This window comes from Drosophila nasuta, chromosome 2R (assembly GCF_023558535.2).
Source record: "Drosophila nasuta strain 15112-1781.00 chromosome 2R, ASM2355853v1, whole genome shotgun sequence".
Taxonomy (NCBI): Eukaryota; Metazoa; Arthropoda; class Insecta; order Diptera; family Drosophilidae; genus Drosophila; species Drosophila nasuta.
The window spans coordinates 9,382,947-9,406,493 of record NC_083456.1 but is presented as its reverse complement, the minus strand read 5'-3'; the positions used below and the strand labels follow the sequence as shown (position 1 = coordinate 9,406,493).

General features: G+C 39.4%; 1 long non-coding RNA gene across 4 annotated transcripts in view; it reads left to right on the top strand.

Moving 5' to 3' along the window:
- Window positions 1-23,547, top strand: part of LOC132786981 (uncharacterized) — a 110,318-nt gene that overhangs the window by 33,548 nt on the left and 53,223 nt on the right. For all 4 annotated transcript variants that reach the window (XR_009632492.1, XR_009632491.1, XR_009632493.1 and 1 more), the window contains one exon: window positions 6,753-6,818. This is a non-coding gene — a long non-coding RNA (uncharacterized LOC132786981). The remainder of the gene's footprint in view (window positions 1-6,752; window positions 6,819-23,547) is intronic.

Here is a 23,547-nt window from a genome sequence, read left to right as displayed (position 1 = left end):
TTAGAAGTATTCATTCAAATATATAATATGGAATTCTAAATAATAATTTTTAAGCAGATAAGTTTGATTTCATTTAATTCTCACCTTAAATTATTCATATTTAATTTTATAATACTGAATTGTAATACATTTAAATTTTAATTATTATATATGCTCACTTTATAGTTTTGAATGTTCTTCAATATTAACTACTCTTACTTTCAAGGGTGTCTATCTCATTAGCAGTTGTATTCATTATTTTACTAACTGAGGTCTGCTTCTTAAGTTAACTATAAAAGTCTATTAATATACTTAATTGATTTTACACAAATTTGTTCTTATTAGTTTCGGCTTCTTTATAAAAGTGACGCATATTTTATTTTATATATTTTCGTGTCAGACTTGCATTTAATAAAGTTAAAGTTTTCATATTCAACTCAGATCTAACTACAGGATGTCTGCCAGACCCATTTAATATTATTCATCCTGCACTTCCATGTAAAAGCAATATCAATTTATTTTATTTGCACATTACAAATACGCAATCTTTACCAATATACCCGTCGCCAGTTCTGTTTTCTACAGAGTATACACTGCATTGGCTATGATGAGCTCTGCATTTTATAGCTTGGCAACTGCCAGTTCATCTTCTGCTTCTTGCTTCTTACCCGTTGTTCTGCAGCTGTCTCCTTGCTCCTTTTGCCGTTGTCAACTGCAGCAGCAGCAGCAGCGCCTGCAATTTGCTAAATAATTCGCTTTTCTCTCTTGAATTTTTCCCATTTTCAAACTGAAATGAAAGAAAACAGCAGCAGCAGCAGTAGATGAAGAAGAAGATGAAAAGAGCAAATGGGAAAAAGCAAATTATTTAATTTAGTTGAAAGCTTTTGAAGTTCGCCGTATCTTTTGGCTGTTTCTCGCTGCATTCTCTGAGATAAAATTAAATATTTTCACAAAAAATGAAGAAGAAAACAACGAGACGGCGGAACGAAAAAATGGGCAACTTGAAATATATGTGACGCGACCCGCAGACATTATGTATATCTATCTTTCTACTATATATGTATGCATGTGTATCTATGGAGGAATGTGGAAAGTGTGTATGTGTTTGTGTGTAGAGAAATGTCTAAAAGCGATTTACTTTAGTTTCCATTTCGGTTTCTGGCTTTTTTGCCTCATTCGGTGCCTTGTTGTTATTGTAGTTGTAGCTGTTGTTGTTGATTTTCCTTTTCGGATTTTTATTTTCGTTGATTTCGTCGAGTTTCCATTTCGCTCATTGCCAGCCAGCAGCAGAAACACAACAAAAGCGAAGCAAAGCTATCATCACCATTCCATTATCATCATGGGCATGTTCCATTGTTGTTTCCTTGTTGTTTTTGCCAATTTCAGCCATCCAGCCCTTCCTCTCTGTCTCCCACAATTCCCTACTGTATGTATGTATGTATTGAGGCACGTACTTGAGCATATATAGTATGCACATACATAGCCATAGTATACCCTATAAGTTGATACTACGAGCAACTTCTCATTCATTCTTGGCTCGTACTTGACTCGTTCGCATTTTCGTTTCGCATCATAATTTTACGCACAACAACAATAGCAACAACGACACCGAAAATCACGTTCCTTGAATTCCACTTGTCGCAAATACTCTAGCACAAAACTGAAAGTCACAGCACAAGATTCCTTGTGAGTGCCAATCACTTCAGCTTCAGTTTCAGCCTCGACGTGCGAACATCGAACCCAACCACCCAGAACGCCCCACACATTGAGTCCAACAAAACAGTCTATAGTCGCTCTTAAGTTGCGCACTTTTCAAATGCTCAAATGTACTGTAAACAAAGCACGCGCCACAATAATGACACAAGGGAGATAATGGTCCACCTGGCACCTGGCAGATTTCTCTACGGTTTTCGCATCAGCTGCTTACGGCTTAAAAGTAACTGCAGTTAGCTTTGCTTGAAACTAGTACGAATCATATTCAAAATAAGTTTTGTTTGGCAACTATTGAGTAGTAAGAATTATTATTCCCAGTATTGATATTAATAATTGCTAAAATTAATCATAAACCACTAAATAAAGCCATATCAACAAGCGTCTGTGCCATAAAATTTAATGACTATACTCTTTGAATGCTAAATAAAGCCCTTTCATATACTCAAATGTATAATATGCCTTTTAAATGCCCATATCAATTATTCATTGCTGTTGTTCAGCGTACCAGGTATTCTACAGTCGTGCAAACTCAATTCTAATCAAGTAGTGCTTACCGATTGATAATGTTCTAATAATTGTTTTATTAAGCAACTATTTCCCATCCGGATTAGCAGGTGTATCTAATACTTACCCTTAATCGACGGCATTTAAATGACCATAAACCATATGAATGTTTATTTATGTTATGTTTATAGTGCCGAGTAAAGGCTTCCCCAGTGTCAGTCTCGTGCCTCACTGTGTGTTGCTGTTTTTGCTGATGTTGTTGTTGGCAATAAATGCGGCAATAAAATGTGAATCAAAAGCGCGCATTCATTAATCGACATAGTAAATATTTTGACAAATTGGAGTGTGACGAGAGTAATGAATTTAAAGTGACATAAAGCTGCCATAACCAAAACAACAACAAACGCAACAACAAGAAATGCGAGCAATAAAGCTGCTTTATTATCTGTTGATGTCTGTTGTGCTGATAACATGGCCAAGACTGCCATGACGTTAACTGTTTTCTGTCAGATATTTGCATTAGTCTCTATTTCCCATATGAGCAGACTACTCGTGTTTGCAAGTGCAAACCAACTGATTTGAGACGCAAAGTTAAATCGAGAGAAAGTTATGACTGCCACGGCTAACTCTATAGGATAGAGCGGGTGAGCACGATTCAGTCAAATTAAAGCCGATGCTCAGCTGCTGAGGCCTGAACTGCTGCTTATCGGCAGTGCATAAAAGCAAGTGAGGCAGCAATAACATTCACCCGAGTCTAGGATGCAGTTCAATGCAGTTGTCTCGCTCACACACACGTTAACACATTCCAGAGCTGCACTCAGATTTATTCTCATATTGGCAGCCATCACACAAACACACACACACGCATACACATGGAGTTGCTGCGTTTGTTTTTGTTCACATTCAGATGCAAGGATCTAAGTTGCAATCTCATTTTTAACCTTTAAACGAGCACATGTGTGTACTCCAATATTCTAAAATACAGAATACTCGCACATGCGCAGTTCCATTGTAAATAATAGTTGTATAGTAGTTTGCCTAGCTAACGGGGTGGCAGAAAGGAATGACACTCTCTCATTTTCTTTCTCTATCTCTCTAAGCCCAATGGCTGTTTGAGTAAATGTCCCTTGACCTGAAATTCAATTGCAGTTAGAGCACTTGCGTTTAAGATTAGAATTATTCCGAAACTAACATTAATTTACATAGCTTCATTAAGCAAAATATACCCTGTAAATTAGTCGTTTGGAAATCATTTTATCCGCTCCATAATGTCATTATTCAGACGCAATTTGAGTAAAATCCCTACTTTAGTGTCTTAAGTTGCCGCATTTAAATAAAGTATTTATATTTCAGACGATAGAAGGCGAGGCACTGCGCTGCAATGAGAAACCCGTTTGCCTCGATGGGTCGCTTAAGCCGCTTTGCGAAAGTTGCAATTTATTTATGCATTTTAATATTATTGGCGAACTGCACCCAGCGGTGAGCCATTGCCTTATGCTTGCCAGTGAGCCAGTGAGACGCCATTGTTGTCTCCATCGTTGAGCTTTTGCAGTTTTATTTCGAATTAAATAATAATGAATATCAAAAATATAAAAAAACGTTTGCGCGTTACAGCTAAAATGCATCCGCATTGGCCGACTACGATCTCCATCGACATCTGGTGCGTTGATCCGTCGCATTGAGTATCTATAAGTTTTACGATTGCAAAACTATTAGCTGGATCCAATCGCAGTGGATTGGGTCCATTCGTATAAAGACCATTTGGTAGACAGACGGTAGTCCATTTCACAAAACAAAGCGCAGAGACACGACGGCAGCTGGCGTTGGCAAATATTTGTGGTGTCGAGCAGCATGTGGCCCACAGACAGACCAAATACAGATCACAGATCACAGACATACTCGCACTCTATTCCTTTCTCTGTTTAACCCGTTGCCTCGATGGCAAATTTCAGTTAGAACATTACACTTTTTATGGCTGTCAGAAACGGCGGCTCCGCGCTCTTGTCACTTTCACTTTTCCCATTGCGATGTCAGCGAAACAGAAATGTTGTGGTTCTCGGAAAATTAGAGACGCTTCACATTTTTTTTGACAAAATTCTGTGTAGTTTTCTTCGTTTTTTTGGTAATTGAATTTAGAGCGCAACAGACGCAAAAAGTAAACTCAAAGCCGTATCGAAATCTGAACCCTTTCCCAACCGCTGTGCGCCGCCAGAGTTTTACAAGGAGCAGTTCTACTTCCACAGCGGGTGACGATTTCAGGGCAGCAGGTACAAGATCTTAGAGAATCTTCACTACAGCACTTTCCATTTCTCATACGGATCGAAAACTGAGCTGTGACCCTCGTGCATTCATAAATAAGTCTATAAGGCAGAGTAAATACAACAAGTCAACGCCAAGAGACCACAAGAAGTGGGGGATATTGGGAAACTTTTTCGTTGGCTGCTAATCTTCTGAAAATGGAAATTATTAATGGGAAAAAGTTTAGTGGTCTAGGGCAGCGAAGAACTTTTATGGCATTTCCATATCAGCAGATACACATCGAAGCAGATATAGCTACAGATACGATGGGGCAAAGATGAAATAAGTTCGACTCGTTGTCATGCTCGACGCTTTGCTCATTATGAAAATGTAACCAATTTGGCAGACAGACACAGACGCGAATGTGCTAAGTGCTCGAAGCAGGAGCAGAAGCTGAAGCAGGAGCAAGGAGCAGGGGTAGATAGTATAGAGAGACTCAATCATGTACAGCTAGCTAGTGCGTAGAGTAGTGCGAGAGGAAAAGTGCTCCCTGGGCCGGTCTGGGGAATGCTTAACTAGAATTTATGCACACGAGCATATTCCATTGGGGAATTCGAGGCGACGGCGGCGGCCAGTGCGATGAGGTTCTCTGTTTGTCTAATAAACAACAAGAGCAACACGAAGAACAACACAACTAAAAAGTTTGCCAAAAAGCAGCCGGAAAAAGATACATATGGGAAAAAATGATGACGTCGTTGAATGTGTGCGGATGAATGTGGATGGTTGAATGTTTGGCTGGTTGGATGGTTGCTAGATGGATGCTGCTGGCAGCCTTGTACGCCGGGTGGGTGGTTGGACGACTGATAAACAAACAAATAGACAAACAAGCGACCACTCGACGACGACGACGACTACTGTATGCGAACGGGTGAGGAGTGAAAGTGGGGAGAAGGCGTTGGCAGTGACACTGAGGCAGGAGATGGAACTAGAGATGGAGTTGGAGGTGGACCTCGAGATGCGAAAGGGACAACATATGACCTATAAAAGTAACGCACAAGCAGTGTGCGAAGAGTGAAGTGAGCGGGGAGTTGGGGGAATTGTGGCAACGACGGAACGCGCATCGCGGCGACATAATCGAATGAACGGCAAGTAATGTACCGTACACATTGAGGCGGTAGACAACTGGACCCAATGGAATATGAATGCATCAGCGACGCACTCTGCCACATCCCACATAAATACTATATGTACATATATGCCATGTATATTTACTCGCATATTTTGCCATGTTGTGCACGATCCCAGACCAACGAACCAACTATAAATTTATTGTATTTTCGTTTTGCGCAAACAAGAAAGCGCACTTTTCGCTACAGCATTTTGTACAAAATTGAAATAAAATGATAAGCGTGAAATAATAATGAGGAGCGTGTTCCGGCATAAATCGGTTGGGCTCTCTTCTCACATAGATTCAAATTCAATGGCGATTCTGGCGTCGGCCATGCGAGGTAATTGAATAAAGGGGTGAGACTCCATTGTCGACTATACGCACATATATATTATGGTATGTGTGTGATACAAGGATTGGGCAAAGCAATTTGTGCCTTTCATTTAACTGTCTGTGACAAGTATCTCACATGATCGACTCGGATGTCCATGCGAACAATAATATACATGTCCCTGGCAAATGATGCGACAGATTCACTCTCGTAAACGTTTGTTAAATGGTTTGTTTTTCTTTTCTTTGCAATAGAGTGACCATTGAAAAAAAATACAATTAAAGTTTACAACGGAATACAATAAATAAATATTTAATTATCTATTAGATTTTTATACTGCAAAAACTATATAATAAAAAATTCTAATCTTTATTCCGACACTTTAATGAAAGCATAGCTTAAAACTCATTAAATGTAAGCAAAAATTCCAAATTCTTTTGTTTGAGGTGTGTCAATTGAGTACAAAACTGAAGAGAATTTAGACAATATAAATTACAAAATACGAAAAAAAACTATTATTTCCATATTATTAATTTTTTAATTAGATACTTATAATAATTTGCAACGTCTTTTCATTCAAATACATATTAAAGTTAAACAAAATTCTTGAGAGCTTCTGTATTATATTCTGTGATAATTTCCTTTTGAATTGCTGCATTTTTACCGCATATGTAATTGAAGACATTTATTTAAAATAAATAATTAACATTTTACGAGTAATAAATTTAACAAATTATTGGAAGATGCTGTGGAAACAAGAACAGGAACACGAACAAGATTTTTAATTAATTTTCATGTTTTCTCTTGCTTCGATTTCAGTTGGATTATTTTGGATTTTACAGTGACCCCCCGAAGTGAGATCTGAATGGTTGGCAGCTGTTGCAGGTGAGCGCTACGTATATAAATATATAAGTTTTTGAGGTGCGCATTTATATAAAACAATAAATGCGCCACATGTCAACTATCAATTTAAAAAAAATAGCGACGCAGGTGCAACTCGAAACGAATCAGAAGCAGAGTTTTTTGTCCAGGTCGGGCTGAAAGTGGCCCTTAATACGGAGCACAATTCTCTTATGACGTTTACCATTTTTATTTGCCAACATGATTTTTGCTAAATTGCAATCCCGAGAACGCAATGGGAATGCGTGTGGCATATGAAATAGTTGCTTGGGTCCCCCAAATGTTGCCTTTTCTTTTTTTGTTTGTACCTTTTGCCATTTATTTTTCATCCCGACCGAAATGCCGAATGTCGAATGCGGCTTCGATATGAAAAAGGCAAAAGTTGATCAAATAAATGGCGAAATTTCCATATTCCGGCGATAAGCGTCGAAACGTGCACTCGTATGTAGCTCAGGCTCAAAGATTTTCATCAATCGGGGATAGCCAACCGTCGACCTTTCTCATGCAGCCCCCATCCACTCTCTCTCTCCCTCTCTCTCCATCCGCAGCACAAGTAACAAGTTGTGCGAATCTCCCACTTGGGGTGGGTGCTCTACTCTAGGTTTGTACTCACGGCATGCTATCGCAGTGCCTAGAAAAACGGAGAGGGGGAAATAACTATGGCGGCAGGTACAACCCCCATCGCTTAGCTAAGTAAATGGGTTGGCTGACGAACGTGACTCGCAGTTGCCTCTGGTTCGATAACATGGGGCCCACGTCTCCGTCTCCGACTCCAACTCCAACTCCGACACTAACTCGAATTCCATGTCTGTGACTTTGGCTACGAATTGAAGCAATTGAACAATGGCAACCGTTTGGGTTCTGGGAGAGCAAATTGTTTGTTTCGTTAACTCTAGGCAGACAAATGAATATGATAATAAAAAAATTGAAGAGCAAAATTGGTCGAAGACATTTGTAAAGAATTTAAAATATATTAAAAATTTTAATTAATTTTCAATTCGTTATTGGATGAAACCATTTGAACGGCTTGGGCTTTTGTCAAGTCAACTGCTTTTTCAACTTTTGAAAAACATATTTAAGAATAGATAAATATCGATTTTTAATGTCTTTTTTTATACATATATATAATTTTTAATTTTTTTTATGAAATGCACTTAGTAATTTAAAAAATATTTTATATCTAGTATCTCATGCGAAAAACATTTATTTTTTTATATTTATTTTCTCTACCTCTTGAAAATGAATATTTTACAAATATCGTTTTTAAATTCTAGTTTTAAATACTTTAATTCAAACGTATGTCATATTTTATTCCCTTTCGTTTTACTCACCTTCCAATTCGCTCCATTGTAGCTTGCTTTTTTCGCCATTGAATTTCTGCCAAAGCCCGTCACGATTCCGAACTGGAGCAACTAATGAGGAATACATGTAATTACATGTGGTTACGCAATAACAGCACATACTGACTCGGCCCCGCTCATTGCTATTGGCATTGGCAATGCCATTGTCACACTGCTCTTCATCTCCATCTCCATCTTTAGCTCCAGCTCTTGCTCCAACTAAAGTCCAATCAATGCCCGGAGACAACCCCAGAAATTTAATAAACACGCAAGTGCACGGAAGTAAATTATCCCGTCAGTCAATTATGTATGTTGCCCCTTCTCCCCTTTGCTTCCCCCCTCACCCTTCGCCCACTCAAAGTTAGACGACTTGAGCTTTAGCTTCGTCTTTGGCCTCCTGCCTTCTCTCCCCTCTCATACCATATGTCTGACTGACGTCTTTGGAAGCCACATAAATACCTCGTTTATTTGCCTGCCAAGGCTTGCGTGTGTTTTGCACTACGAGTTCTTTCCCGCTCTTGTTGTTGTTTTCATTAAGCGTTTTCCACACCCGCTTCAATTGTTTGCTTTATTTGTGGTCGCAATTTGCCAGTATTTTTGCTTTTAATTAAACGTTCCCTCTTTGCCAGCAGACTTCAACTAAATTGAAATATGTCACACAAACTTCATAGTGCATATTGTTACCTGATAGTTAAATTAATGTCTTGGCTGTACATAACAATTAATTTAACTCAAGACAAACCAGTTCCATTCCAGTTTAATTTATCTTAAAGTGGAATTTCTATTTTGGTAAAGTGTATATTTTTTAATAAAAAATGTGATCACTTAATTTGATTTGAATTTAATTTAAAGTTTTTTCGTGTCTGGTGATCAATTTGAGATCTAGCAAGTATTTGATTTAACTGATTGGTTGTTACTATGTCTTATGCATTCACTTTTCCACTTTTTTATTTACATTTGTGGTCTAGTATACTGGTAAAATATACAATTCATTTCGCTTTCTTTGCCGTCTTCTATTTTTGGGTATTCCTTAGTTTTTTTTTGTTGCAATTTTTCAGTTCAAAGTAACCCGAAATTACTTGAAACAATTTTTGTTTACAATTTCATAATAATTTTTGTTTAAACGAATCGCAGAAAATGTTTCCGAATTTCGATCTGAAATCATCTGAGTACGTACAAACAAATACATATATATACATGCATTCATATGTTCGAGTATCTTTAGCATCAGCCGGAGTCGAATGTGGGCGCGTAGATTGCTTATATGTTGGAGGGGGCGTGACGCAGGGGGAAGGTAGATTCTGGCTTGCCACGTTGAATATCTGTTGAATAAATAACGAAATGACGTCTGGCTGAATACATGTGCATGCACATTGTATACTCTACGAGACTGTATAATACCTACACCATTCACTTGGCTAATGTACAAATTTAATATATCAAATTATGTGGAAAGCATGAAAATATTTTAGATATTCTTAACAAAGTTATTAAGACTTTAAAAGTGATAATAGAATCAAATAAAATTTGTATAATTTAATATTATATTTTATTTAAAGCACTCAAATTTGTTCTTTAAAAAATTATAGCTTAGGCGAATTTGTTGTGTTCATGAGTATTTTTTTCTACCCACTCGGTGGGAATTTTAATCAGCTTCTCAAGCTGCCAATTGCGTAGCGAAGTTGAATTAATTTCACTAATTTCGCAGCGAAATTTGCATGAGCCGCTGCTGGCCCCACCTCCCGGGGGCACTTGAAGCGGCTAAATTACATTAGAGATGCGCAATTAGAGGGCCGAGCTGAGCAGTTTCATCAGAGTTAGACAGACAATGAGAAGGGTTGCTCCCTCGTCCAAAAAAACGGACTAAAGTTCATTAAGCGGCTGAAGGTGCTGCCAGCGATTGGCACACCTCAGTCAATCCCCCATGCCTCGAGCAGCTAATTTGCATAGCAAGTGGTCGAATTTGTGGATTTGTGAGGGAGTTGTTGTTAAAATGAAATATTAATTGCTTAAGGAAAATGACAGGAAAACAAACAAAACAACACTTTCCAGCTGTCTACAAATTTGTCTGCTCAACGCTGCAATTTGATTTATTTACATCTGAGTTTTGAAGGACGCGCTAATTAAAAATATAAGCCACAACAACAAAACAACTAAACAACAAAAACAAAACTGGAAACTCGAGCCTTGTGCTATCGTTAACGAAACTTGCGAGGGCCATAAACAGCTGTGCTGGGAAAAGAGACGGTCAGCAGTTAGTTGGTCCTAGTGCTGACCTGGCTGGCGATGCCCATGGCAATGTAACAACATCTAGATGCTAGACACAAAAATTGAATTTCAAATTCTAAGTGAAGCATCAACAACAACAACCACTGTGAACACTGTGTGTAAAGGTTCACGCTCTCTGTCTCTGTCTCTATTCCTTGCACGGGCAAAGAGGCGAGTGCACACTGTGCATCCTTTTCTCTCTTACGTAGAACACAACTCTCGTGCGCCGCGGCAAGCGGCGGCCATTGAAAGAGGCGACCAAACGGCATTTACCCCGCCTCCTGTCTTTGCCAGTGTCTCAACGAGCACAACACAACACAAAGCACACACCACCCCCCTCCCAGGCAGCCAGAATAGCTTTTGGATGGGGGGCAGAGGTTCAAAAATCTGTTCATGCTTCTTGTTATTGTACCATATTCTGTTGCTGATGTTGTGGAATTTAATTTATATTCTAGGCCGAAAACACTGCGGCCGCCTGAGAATAAAACGAAATATTTCTCTCAGCTTGTGTGTGAGTTCGGGAGTGAGCGTGTGTGTGTGCAACTGACTCACCATAGGGCACAAAACAAAAAACAACACAACACACAAAAAACAACAATAATAACAACAACAACAAAGTTATGGGTGTGTGTCGGCACATTTATTTACATTTTTTAATGCACACACAGAATATATAAACAAGTTCTATTTTATTTTTGAAAGCAAGTTATTATGTATTTTTAGGTGGGCAAAAACTTAAATTGAAACGCAAATTGAAACTGTTTTCATTTCTTAAATAATACTTTACCTTACTTTGGACAAAACAAGGCAGCGGTTAATCTTTCCCTGCCAAAAGATAAACACGCATAATCAAGTTAAACTTTAGAACTTACCTCGACGTCATCAAATATGAATGATGACCCTTGTTAAGGGTCCAATTAACTGGCATCGCTGCCATCTTATAATGTCTGACCAAAAAAAAACAGAGGGCAGATTCCAGATTGTGCATTCTGTTGAAAACAGAGGTCGTGCATTGAACCCAGTTTCGCGAATGGTCTGAAAGTCAAATGAGATGCACCCAATTGGCATAGGAATGGCCAATTGTAGAATATGGCGAAAACTTCGTGGCTCGTGAGGGCAGCGTAATAATTTTAAAAAATGTATACCAAGTACACTAGTCGTATCTCTCTAGTTGAGGACAGCAACTATTCACCCACACTCCGCCAACAAATAAGTAGAGATATCCTGACGCGCCCGTCCTGGCGTAACTCAAAATTGCGTGGCTTAGTGCGCACCACGAACTTTGGGGAGCAATCGTGGGTTTTATCATGGGGGATTTATGCCAAATGATGGCAGATTGCCAAGCTGCAACTACTACAAACTACAGTCGGGGGATACGAATAGCTAGAAGAAGACAGACAGGCAGAGAGGAAGAGGCGCAAATGGGTGGGCGGGACAGACAAACAAGATATTCCTATTTTTTTGTTTGTTTTATTTTTCTCATTTTTTCCGTTTGTTTCTTTTTTTTACAATTTGTTGTAGAACGGCTAGAAAAAAGTTGAGCCAAGCATGAGAAAGATTGCACAGTGGAACAGAAACAATTGTTATACTACCTTGAATATATTTTCTGTATCATACGAACTATAATGCATTTGTAAGCATTTCTGTAGTTTCAAACTTGTTTTGATTGTGATTAATTTTTAATTTGCATGTACTCCACAATTCAACGCAATACCATATTTTAGTATTGACATTAAAATATTTATTTATTCAACACTAGGTAGAACAAATTTCGCCGAAATAGTTCAAATATTTCGTTTGGTAAATATTATTTATATTTTATTCATATAATAAAATACCTGAAGTTATATTTTCTGCTCTTGCGCCACTGTGATGGGCATAGGAGCTGATGCTACCGTGAAGCCAATTTGCTGCGGTTCATCAATATGCCACGCCACACACACAGAGACATACACAAACACACATCGACATGCACATTCGGTTGGCTAACCAACTAAATGGCCAACCAGCCAGAGACAGAGTCAGAGTCGCGAACACAGAGTCAGAGTCAGAGTCAGAGGAAGCAACTGAAGCTATTGGAGGCGCCTGTAGTTGGGCTTGCTTGCAGATTTACTTCAGTCGTTTGGGGTATATTTGGGATGCCGCCTCGGGCGGGCGGAAATGCGAAGGAACCAAGAGGCGACGAGGAGCTTAAGTGGCTACACGTACTTGCAAGTTCGACAGCCAGCGACTGCCTGACTGCTGCTGTTTGGAATGGAAAAAAAAAAAAATATGTGCATAAATTTAAAGAATCTCAATTTACTTGGTTCGTGTTCATTGGTGCGCCGGCTGCTTCAGCTCTCAATCCGCACTCCACATGCGACTCCAACTGTTCCGTCTCCTGCTCCGCGTCCTGTGATTTGTGAGCTCAATTATTGTACATTTTCTTCTTGGTTCTTCTTGGGGGCCGCGTCGCCTTCAGCAGTCTTCAGACTTCAGGCTTCATATCACCGGAGCGCGGTTGTTTTTTTGTGGTTGTCACTTTGTTATTTATTCAGCGCCATGGCCCGCCCATTGACCGAGCTGTCAATTGTGGGCAAGGCTGCCTCAGCAACTGGGGCTGTTAATGAGTTCGTTCTCGTTCTCGGTCTCGCTCTCATTCCAGTTTCTTCGAGTCAGTCTCATTCTCAATCTCGTTCGCGTTTCCATTCGTGTCGTCTTCGTCGAGTTCGACTTCGAGTTGGCGGTCTCCGCATTTGGATGCTAATGAGTGCATGGCATCCAATAAATTTAGTTTGCCGGGCTTTGCTTTTATCGCACCACTTGCATAATTCACTCGCTGCAGGGCTGGAGAGTGGAGATGGAGCTGTAGCTAGTGATGGAGCTGTAGCTGGCAACTCGGGTGCCGAAGATGGCTGAACCAACTGAAAGTCTTAAGAGCGCGCAGAGGTCAATAGAAATTTATGGGTCGCCTTGTTAACACCACTGATTACAAATTGTTTGCGTCGCTTTCGCCTTGGAACTGCGCAATGCTCTTCCACCAAGGACATGAACCCAAAAACCGTGTCTCCATTAGTTGGCTCCAGTGTCTCGTGTCGAAAATAGCTCTAATGAGAGCTTGTTAGTTGTACACGTTTGTCTACTATTATGCAAATCGAAGAGTAGCTAGAGAATAGACTATTTACGAGTATGTTCAATTGAAGCGTGTTCTTTTTATTGCTTTACCTTATTTTGGATAAGCTGTCTCCTAGGTTTAATGCTCATTAAAACTATTTCCAAGTTCCATGCTCTTGTCCTTTTATGGCAATTAATTGTGTTTCTTTATTAATAAAAAATACTTATACTTAGGATTGTAATTTGATGAAGTACAATATGTCTCAGCAATGGAATTTATATAGTTGATTACGTTGCTTACTTTTCCTTTAACAAAGTAAAAATATCGTAACAAACTCTACACATGTATTAAGGCTGCAATTTTAACAGTTTCTAATAATTTGATTAACTCACGCTTGTTAAATGAGAATTAATGACCTTATGCAAATATAATTAATTTAGACCTAAAAGAAAGCTGTCGGTAAGCAGGTGTTTATGTCTCAAATAGGGAGCCACTTAAGAATCCATTAAAAGTTTGATATAGTCTGACGATGAGTTTAGTTAATTGGATGACTCATTCATAATGAGTAGTAAATGAGTGTTAATCACATGTATTTATCTAGTGAGAAATTTAAGTTCTTTTCATTGAGACATCGAAATTCATTCAGTGTTAAATTTTGAACTGAAAATAAATAATAGCCCACTTCAATAATGGCTGCAATTATTTATTGAAGATCATAATGGAAACCAGTTGCAGTAGAACTGGTCGCAATCATTATAATGATATGTGTCTTACAGACAGCGCTGAGCAAGCTGATGCTGTTTGCTGCATTAGAGACAAGATTGTCGTCAGATGATTCTAACCAGATTATTCCACGCCGCTTGCCAATGAGATAATTGCACTAGCGAAGCCTAGCGGCAAAAATGGGAAACACAAGCTGTCAACCATGATGGCCTCTGAGCTGAGAGCTGTGTGCGTTGTGCATCCTTCCACTTCCATTTGCCTAGAGTCTAGACTCTTTGCAGATAAAAATGCTCTAGCAGTAGCTGCTGCATATATGCCCGCTAGATGTCGCCAGCTGCCGTCAGGGGCGAGCCGCTAATCGAAATTATCTGACATGGCAGGCGGCCATGTTGTATTTATCTGAGTATCTACATGGCCGACACACACGCAGCGCCGCGCTGTGCGTCCTTTTCCCGCACATGCGCGCAACTCGCTTCGACTTCAGGCGTGGCAAAAACTCACCCGGCCAGCCAGTCTGCGCTGACGGCGCGACGTCGACGCCGACAGCGCTGACGACGTTGCTTGCACGCACACCATCGCACGCACCAATACACACACAAATGCCAAACGTTGAAGCAGCAGAAGCAGAACCAGCTCTGTTGTGCCGCCCCCCTCCATGCCTCTTTTTCCATGGCCCCTGTGCAGCTGGCACGGCCATTGACCAAAGCGCGTGACTTCCATTATTTGTGGTTTCGTTGCCATGGAAACGATGCAAAGTCTGGGGCCCGGGAACGCTGCACAGCCAGGCGCCCGGTTAACTGCATCATTCTCAATCTCGCTGCTCATGCACGCTGCGCACAAACAACGCAAATCTCTCGCTGTTTGCGGATTAGACTTTGCTTCAACTATTTTCAACTGCAAAAAATATCGAAAACAATCAATAAAAAAATCAAATTACTATTTCAGACTATTGATTTAATAAGTCAGCAAGAGAGAGAAAGAGAGAGAGAATCTTTTTCTCAGAGCGTTCTTTGCTTCAGCTCTAATCCAGCAATCAGTTGCCGCCGGCACTTGGAGCCACTCACAATTATTAGAGAACGTCGCCTTCTTATGCGCGGCCCGAGTAGTCATCGACATTTAAATAAATGGCCAATTAGTGGCCAAGCGCTAATTGCAAACTTGCTGTGGGGTCTTTCAGCTTTGGGCAGCCGCGAAACGCGAAACGGGAACCGAGACACTCTCATTTGAATTGATGTTGAGTCAATGACAACGAGTACCTCGGCTAATTGAGGCGACAATTGCTGGAACTCATGAATATGCTGCGAGTCTGTTATGTTGTCCCGGACTCAATGAATTATTCATTCATCTAAAATCGATCAAGAGTTCAAATACTTTGTGTAGTATAATTAGCAGAAATATCTAATTCGTTTTATTTAAATTGAAATGAATTTGTTGAGCACATACACTATAAAATATAGACAATTGTTATACTGTGTTCGTATAAATTGAATAGGTTGTATGAATACTAATTGATATAGAAGGAAATATATATTTATTATTATCCTATACTCCATTTTATACTTGTACAATCAGTGAAATTTCTTAGTTTTTGTTAATCTTTTAGTTCCGCCGAATTAAAATATATATTGTGGGTAAGTCCAACTCATAATTTGGGATAAGAGTCGACTTAATTTGCATAAGTACTTATTTTAGTATTTAATTTAGTCATTGCATAAACTTGGCTTCTTTATATGCATGCGCACTTGCCATTTATCAACGGCCAACGGATATACGAGTGAGTGTGAATGTGAATATGTATTCGTATTCGTACTCGAAGAACTGCAATTCGTTGACAATTTATGCAAATACTCGTATTGCGACTCAACGAGTCCTGTAGGCTAAGATGAATATTTTAGTCACGTTAATTCATTTCACGTTTAATTCAGATATAAAGTTCCTAACTTATATCGCGCTCATAATGCACGCAAATTTATTGAGAAGTCAACCAGATGCGACTGAATCAGCCAGCAGCTCTCTTTCGTTCTCTCTCTCTTTCTCTCTGTATCCCCCGGCGGGCAGGTGAGTCCATTAAGTGTTCGATTTATATTGATACGGTCGTGGTCGGTTCGCCCAGAGGTTGCTTTCGCATTCCGCCCGCTGATTTATGAACGTCCCATGGCGGTGCGATTGGTGTCCCCTCATTTCGTTGCCATGATCCCTCCCTCCCCTCCTGGCTTCCCTCTGCATTTCCTGACACAGCGTGCAATGCGAGGGTATGCTGAGCTTGAGATTTACGGCCTGATAAATCAAAGTTTTGTCCTCGCCCATGTGCCACAGCTGCCACACACGGCGCCCCAGCTCCAACTGCGGCTCCAACTTCGACAGGCGGAAGCAATTAAGCGAGTGGCGTGGCAATGGATTTGGCCAGAAAGTTTTGTCAGGCGAAGCACAAGAAGTTGACGCAATATAAGACACGCAAATGACGGCGAGAAGAAGGTGGCAAATTTCATTAGATGTCGTCCTGCTGCACAAGCACTGACAACGGCACAAATCTGTTGGGGCCATAAAACAGAACTTTGCCAAAAATATTGGCCAACACTTTTGGCACCCGAAATTAAAAAGAGATCTCAAGCAGGCTGAGTCCGAAGACTGAGTAAACTTGTCGGCTTTAAAGCAAGCTTTAAGATGTACAACTTTGTTGTTTTTGACTTGGACCTTATTTTTGGCCGTTTCCATGCCATTACCCGGCCCCAAAGCAATTTGTAGCTTGTTTTTTTTTGGCTGCGGGACAATCATCAAAATATGAAAGCAAACAGACAACAAAACAGGCCGTGCCAAATAGAATCATATTCGCTCTTGACTGGGCTTACTTGGAATTGTTTGCCTTCATTTCGTGTGTACATCAAGGTGTGTTGTGGCTTCACTTCCGCCTTCTCTACGTCTTCGAATTGCCAACTACGCCGTGCTGCTTCTGTTGTGTGCCACATGCAACGATTGGCGTGGCATTTACCACGGCCAAAACATGTCAACAAGCGCTGGGGATTGAAATGCTTATTCTAACGAGCAGTCTTACCTTTTACCTTCTACCTCTTGCCTTCTACGAAATTGTAGTTTTAGTCTTGGCATTTTATTCTACACTGCGCCGAAAAATCAAGCTAATGCAGTCTACGTTATTCCACACAAGGCAAGCTTATTTCTCTAAGTGTGTTTTGCACTTGGAGTAAATGCAACGCTTGGCACTCAGAAGGAGGGTAGCAAAATACCATCCAGAGATTTGTAGAACCAACCCAGAGCCTCCGTAAAGCGGAACGTGGCCATTCTTCCGCATCGTTGCCTTATGCAGAAATAAACAAAAAAGTCAGAAGCTGGTCGTGGGTGTTTGTTTGGCTTAGTTGGCTTGTTGCAACTGCTGTGCAAATAATGGCTAAGAAAACGTTTTCCATGCGCCCAGACAGGAGGTAACGCTGCTTCACTCCATCTTGACTGGACACCTATGCTTGCTGCTGGAGCACGTCCACGGGGAGCTGTAAGCTGGGAGAGAGGGAAGTTTAGAAGGCTGAAGGCAGCCAATTCGTCGACTGACTGCCACTTGAAACAGATTTACTTTTGGCAGCTTATGGCTGCTGCCTTGGCAAGCTTTATGGCCAGAGCCTCAGGTCTGGCTGAGGTTCTAGTTCTAGCGAGGAGTGTGGCCAACCCGACACGTTTGGTGCAGGCAAAAGTTTTCTCATTTTGACAGGATGCTCGCTCGTAACGAAAATTGTCGAGTTCGCCAAGCGCCGCTGGGACACAAGAACAGCAAATGGAAAAGGAAAATCGACAACAACAAAATGCTGAGAGAGAAAATTGGAACCGCATGCACTATGCGACATTTCTCATTAAAAGTTTTGGCATTTGTTGTTGTTGTCGACCCAACAAGCGTTCTTATCGGCAGACAAAAGCCATCTTAATAATAGAACCCAAGCGGGTGGCGCAGCATCTGAAATTATATATAATAGCTGACGTCTTCCTTCTGACAACGATTTTGTGAAACACAACAGCAACAAACAGGTGTCAGTGTACTTGCAAGTGCAATCTTCATAATTATAAACGTTTGCTGGCGGAATGAATTTTTAATTGACAGAAATGATTAAAATGCATAATAGAATGTTACGAACTTTAAATATAACTATATCAACATGCGTAAGTTAATATGCTTTATAAAAGTATGAGTTTATTTTAATTACATGAAATGCTTTTGAATTGATATTTTATACTTAAGCAGAAATGAAATACATGTATTTTTTATTTATATTCTAGCAGATTAAGCATAGCTGCTATAATATATAAATATAAATTTGGATATCCTTTGACTTGTAAAAACAATTGAAGATAAATTTAAATTGAACCAAATAATTCGTAAAACATTTTGTTAAAAATACAAGAATTTTTGGCCTGTTTTAACTTATCTGAGTATCCTTTGAAGCAAAAGCATACATTTTGCTAAAAGTGCGCGAAATAATTTAAGATATGTTTTAAATTTTCAGTACTTCATTAGCTTTCCTAAAATGTATATTATTTTAGCTCATTTAGCTTGGATGTTAAACAGGCATCTTCTTTAGCTAAGAAATTACTTTCTACAATTACAATTCAACTCTTCGTTTAGCCTTGGCTCACAAATACGAAGACCCGGCACCTTGTCTGTAATTATTTACACTTTCCAAAAGCTAATTATGGGAATGTTCTCTGAGTTGGCAAGAAAATATGACTAAAAGTGCGAGTGTGAGTGTAAGAGTCGGAGAATATTAATGGGTTTCCAAGTCGTTGCAAAAAACAGCAGACCTTGAAAGCAAATTAGGCGCAACTTGCGAGCAATTATCGTTAGTTTTCCTCGATGTATTGCAAAGGGTTGAAAACGCAAGTCAAGACATTGTTTGGCACTTCGCACTTGGCATTTGGCCAAAACGAAGGGTTGATGTTCCTCCTACCGTTGTTCTTTTTGTTAGAATGGATGAGCTCAATGTCAGTCAGCGGCCATCATAAAACAATAAAATGGCAAGCAACATAGGAGAAGGCACAAAAAAACCATAAGGAAGAAACTGCGAGGCTATCGAAAGAAAAGTGAAAACGAGGCAGGGCAAGCGGAAGGATTTGAGCTAAGACAACAACAATGAGACACACATACAACACACTTTCGCTTATCGTACATGTGACCATGGTGAGCTGGTCCGAGTTTAAATCTACGCATTATGGCCGCACAGTGGGCCTATTGACAATTTGCGGCCAGCGGCCGATCACCAAAATGAGCCAGGGCTCGCATCATATACGAGAATATAACATACATACACACATACATATGTCTCTGGTCTGTCAGAAACTCTGGCTCTCGCTGGTGGACTGCTTTCCTTCCTCTTTATGATGCCGCTTTCCAGTTCGAAATTTTACGGTCTACGAGAGTTGGCAGTTGGCAGTAAAAAGTGAGAGTCATTAAAAATTTTTACTGCTTCTCAAGGTCGTCTGTGTGAGTTTTATGCTACTTTTTATGGCGCAGTCGTCGCTACCACGTCACGAGGCCATTCAGCCATTCAGGCTGCGACTCTCGTTGACATCTGCCGGCTGCCTTTATCGTCAAGCATTGACTGACCCAATTTGTCTACTAGATACAACACCTAGATGGATGTAAGTAGTCATTAATAAACTCATTCCAGTTTCTTGAACTTCACTTCCTATATCTATATCTATATCTATATCTATATCTATATATATATCTCTATCTATATCTATATCTATATCTATATCTATATCTATATCTATATCTATATCTATATCTATATCTATATCTATATCTATATCTATATCTATATCTATATCTATATCTATATCTATATCTATATCTATATCTATATCTATATCTATATCTATATCTATATCTATATCTATATCTATATCTATATCTATATCTATATCTATATCTATATCTATATCTATATCTATATCTATATCTATATCTATATCTATATCTATATCTATATCTATATCTATATCTATATCTATATCTATATCTATATCTATATCTATATCTATATCTATATCTATATCTATATCTATATCTATATCTATATCTATATCTATATCTATATCTATATCTATATCTATATCTATATCTATATCTATATCTATATCTATATCTATATCTATATCTATATCTATATCTATATCTATATCTATATCTATATCTATATCTATATCTATATCTATATCTATATCTATATCTATATCTATATCTATATCTATATCTATATCTATATCTATATCTATATCTATATCTATATCTATATCTATATAGATAGATATAGATATATAGATATAGATAGATGCTGGGGACCGGGTTGCAGTTATGGTCTACTCCTTCGGGTCCTCTATGTGTCCAAGAACGATGGTGAAGCGAGGCCAACGCACTTTGGCTGAGCTTCAATCACACACATCGCAATGCAAGCTTGAAAATTATCCACACCTTCTGCTGCTTACAGCAAATGGAGAACCGTCAAAGCATTTTGATTACAAGTATTTTAGTTTGCAGACGTTTTGTTCAGTTTCCCAACACGAAAAAACAACCAAAATTATATAAATGAAATACCAAGAAAAGGGGCAGCAAAAAGGGAGCGAAAAGTAACAAATTCCTCTGCCAATTTTACGTATTTGAAGATTGTGAAGGTATCAAGGGGAAGTGAAGAGAGGTCATTGGGAAACTTTGAAGTATGGAGAGAAAATGCTGCTGTCTGGATTTGCACAACTTGTGCATTTTGAATTCGTTCTTTTCGCATTTTGCACATTGCAAACCATTCAGAATAATTGAATCGAAAAATTGGTTCGCATCATAAAATCAACTCGTAGCTCAACATGCAACTGAATAACCAGAGGAGAGAGCTAACAAAATCTAATTTGATTTAAGTCACATTTGACCCTAAACAAAGCACAAGTCTATCAACGAAACATAGTTCAAGTAGAGTTCATAAATATCATGATTAGATGTGCATTTAGCAACAAAGAATAAAACAATAAATAGTTTCAGAGTGTGGCAAGTGGCATGTAACACATAAACATACAATCGCAGCTGATTATAAAATATTAACATTGCCCCAAAGTGTATATTACCATTTCTTAATTAAACATTTGAAATTAAAAATATTCCTTTATATTGTAATTATTCACAATATATGTTAATCGAATATTTTGATACTTTCAACTATTGTAGACAATGATAAACTGTGTATAATATGAATTCAATAATAGCTTTAAAGTTCTTTATTGTTGTTTGTAAAATGTGTAATAAGATTTATAGTGTCTCTGCGCGACGTCCAGATCAATAATATTTTCTAATCTATTAAGTATAATATTTAATGTTTTAACAGTTTGAAATATTTTAATAAGTAAGAGAAGGCATTTCAATATGAAAACCATTTAAATAAGGAAGTTATAGGAAGGATAGTTTACCTTATAACACATGTGTAGGAATTGTAGTTCCGCTCTCAATGAGCAAAGAGACACAATGCCCACCCCAACTCGACCAGTTTTCAAGAGAAAAACGCCAGAAAGAGAGAAATGACACGCTCTTTGCTTCATTTTCGGCATGGAGCAGTGGCACAGGGTGACTCGTGTCGTCCAAAAGCAGCTGGTTTTTGTTGTGTTTATTTTGGTTCGTTCAACTGGCAAATATCTATGGAAACAATATAGTCGAAATACCTGAATATATATTCATAGTTGTTGTCAGTCGTCTCTGGTGATGACGTCGAAGAATTAAATAAAAATCAATGGAATTAAATCAGTTTTAATTAGCAATTGGAAACCGTGTGCAGCTCATTTGCAATACACTTGAATCAGCTGGAAACGTTGACAAGCAATAAATTTTGGCTGGCGATGAGTTTATTAGCCAACAGTAACAGTGGCTGTGTTCTCCCCTCCCTCGCTCCCGTTCCCGTTCCCGCTGAGCGATGTCATGTCAGATTGGCTCATAAATAAGCAGCACATCGAGAAAAGACTAAAGGACTGACTGGAATATTGGCTGCTGCTGCTGTTGAATGTCTGATGGGCGACAAGCACTTAAGTCCCCATCTAGATTTGTCCATTTCTATGCTATTCTCGCTTATCGATGACGATGCCGATAACGCTGATGACGCGTCACTGATGCCAAAGCGATTATTACTTAGCGGCAAATTTCGTATGCAACCGATGGGCTGCTTCTACTTCTGTGTGTGTGTGTGTGGGATGAAGGCAGAAGGTAGAAGGAGCCAAAACTAATGGAAGATTCGCGAGGATGTCACGAGCACGAGTTATGGTTAAGTGCACTTTTTTGGTGTTTTCCCCTCACGTCTTCGTTTTAGCTTCTAAATGCAAATTTTGTGTAATGAGCATCACAGTTGGGCGGGAGTTGGGCGCTTTCATTTTAGCCTAAAACTTGGCTAATGCCATCAGCCGACACCTTCCCCCTCCCACTACCTTACTGCTGTTGCTGTTGCTGTTCTCGATGCGCTTCGTGAGGTTTGTGCAGAAAATTTAAATATCGTTTCGCTAGCATCTACTTATTTTTCGGCAAAGCAACCACCCAAAAACCCAACTGGGAATCATGCAAACATCTACGAGTGTGTGAGTGTGAGTGTGAGTGTGTTGGTCGCTCTGTATAGTATGTGTATGTGTGTGGTACTTTTATTGGTGGTGGAAACGATTGCAACCACCAAAAGCAAGGCAAGGCAAGCTCGTCAGCCAAGCAGCCAGCACACGTTGCCCATCGTCGTTATTTGCACTTTGCCCTGCATCCACCTAGACGAGTCTCAAACTCTTTTCCCTCCCCTCTTGGCAAAGCGCCTTGCTGCGCCATTTGTTCAAATTTGAAGCGTTGCCCGTGGAGCTGCGTCTGAGCTTTGCGTCTGTTATTAATTTTGGCAGAACTCCACATCTCCTCGCTTCGTTTGGGGCCGTTTAGCTCCAATTGCGTCTTTGCATCGCTGTCTCTTTGTTGCTGGATTTTGGTTTGAGATGCGCTTCATTAATTAACTCAAATGGCCTCGACGAGCTTTGCACGTTACAACAATGAATTATTTATATAAAATTCGTCTGGCATTTTTTTCCAACTAGCATTTTCTTCTATTTTCTTTGCTTTTTTCTCTTGTTTTTCATTCTCATCTTTGTTGCCACTGCTTCAATTTTAGTCATTTCGGGTGTCTGCGTGCTCGCAAATTTGTTGTCATTCTCATTCTCTACTCACTTCACACTCTTGGACACTTTATTTGCTTGTCTGGCTGCCGGCCTCATCAGAAGGTGAAATGAAGTGCAT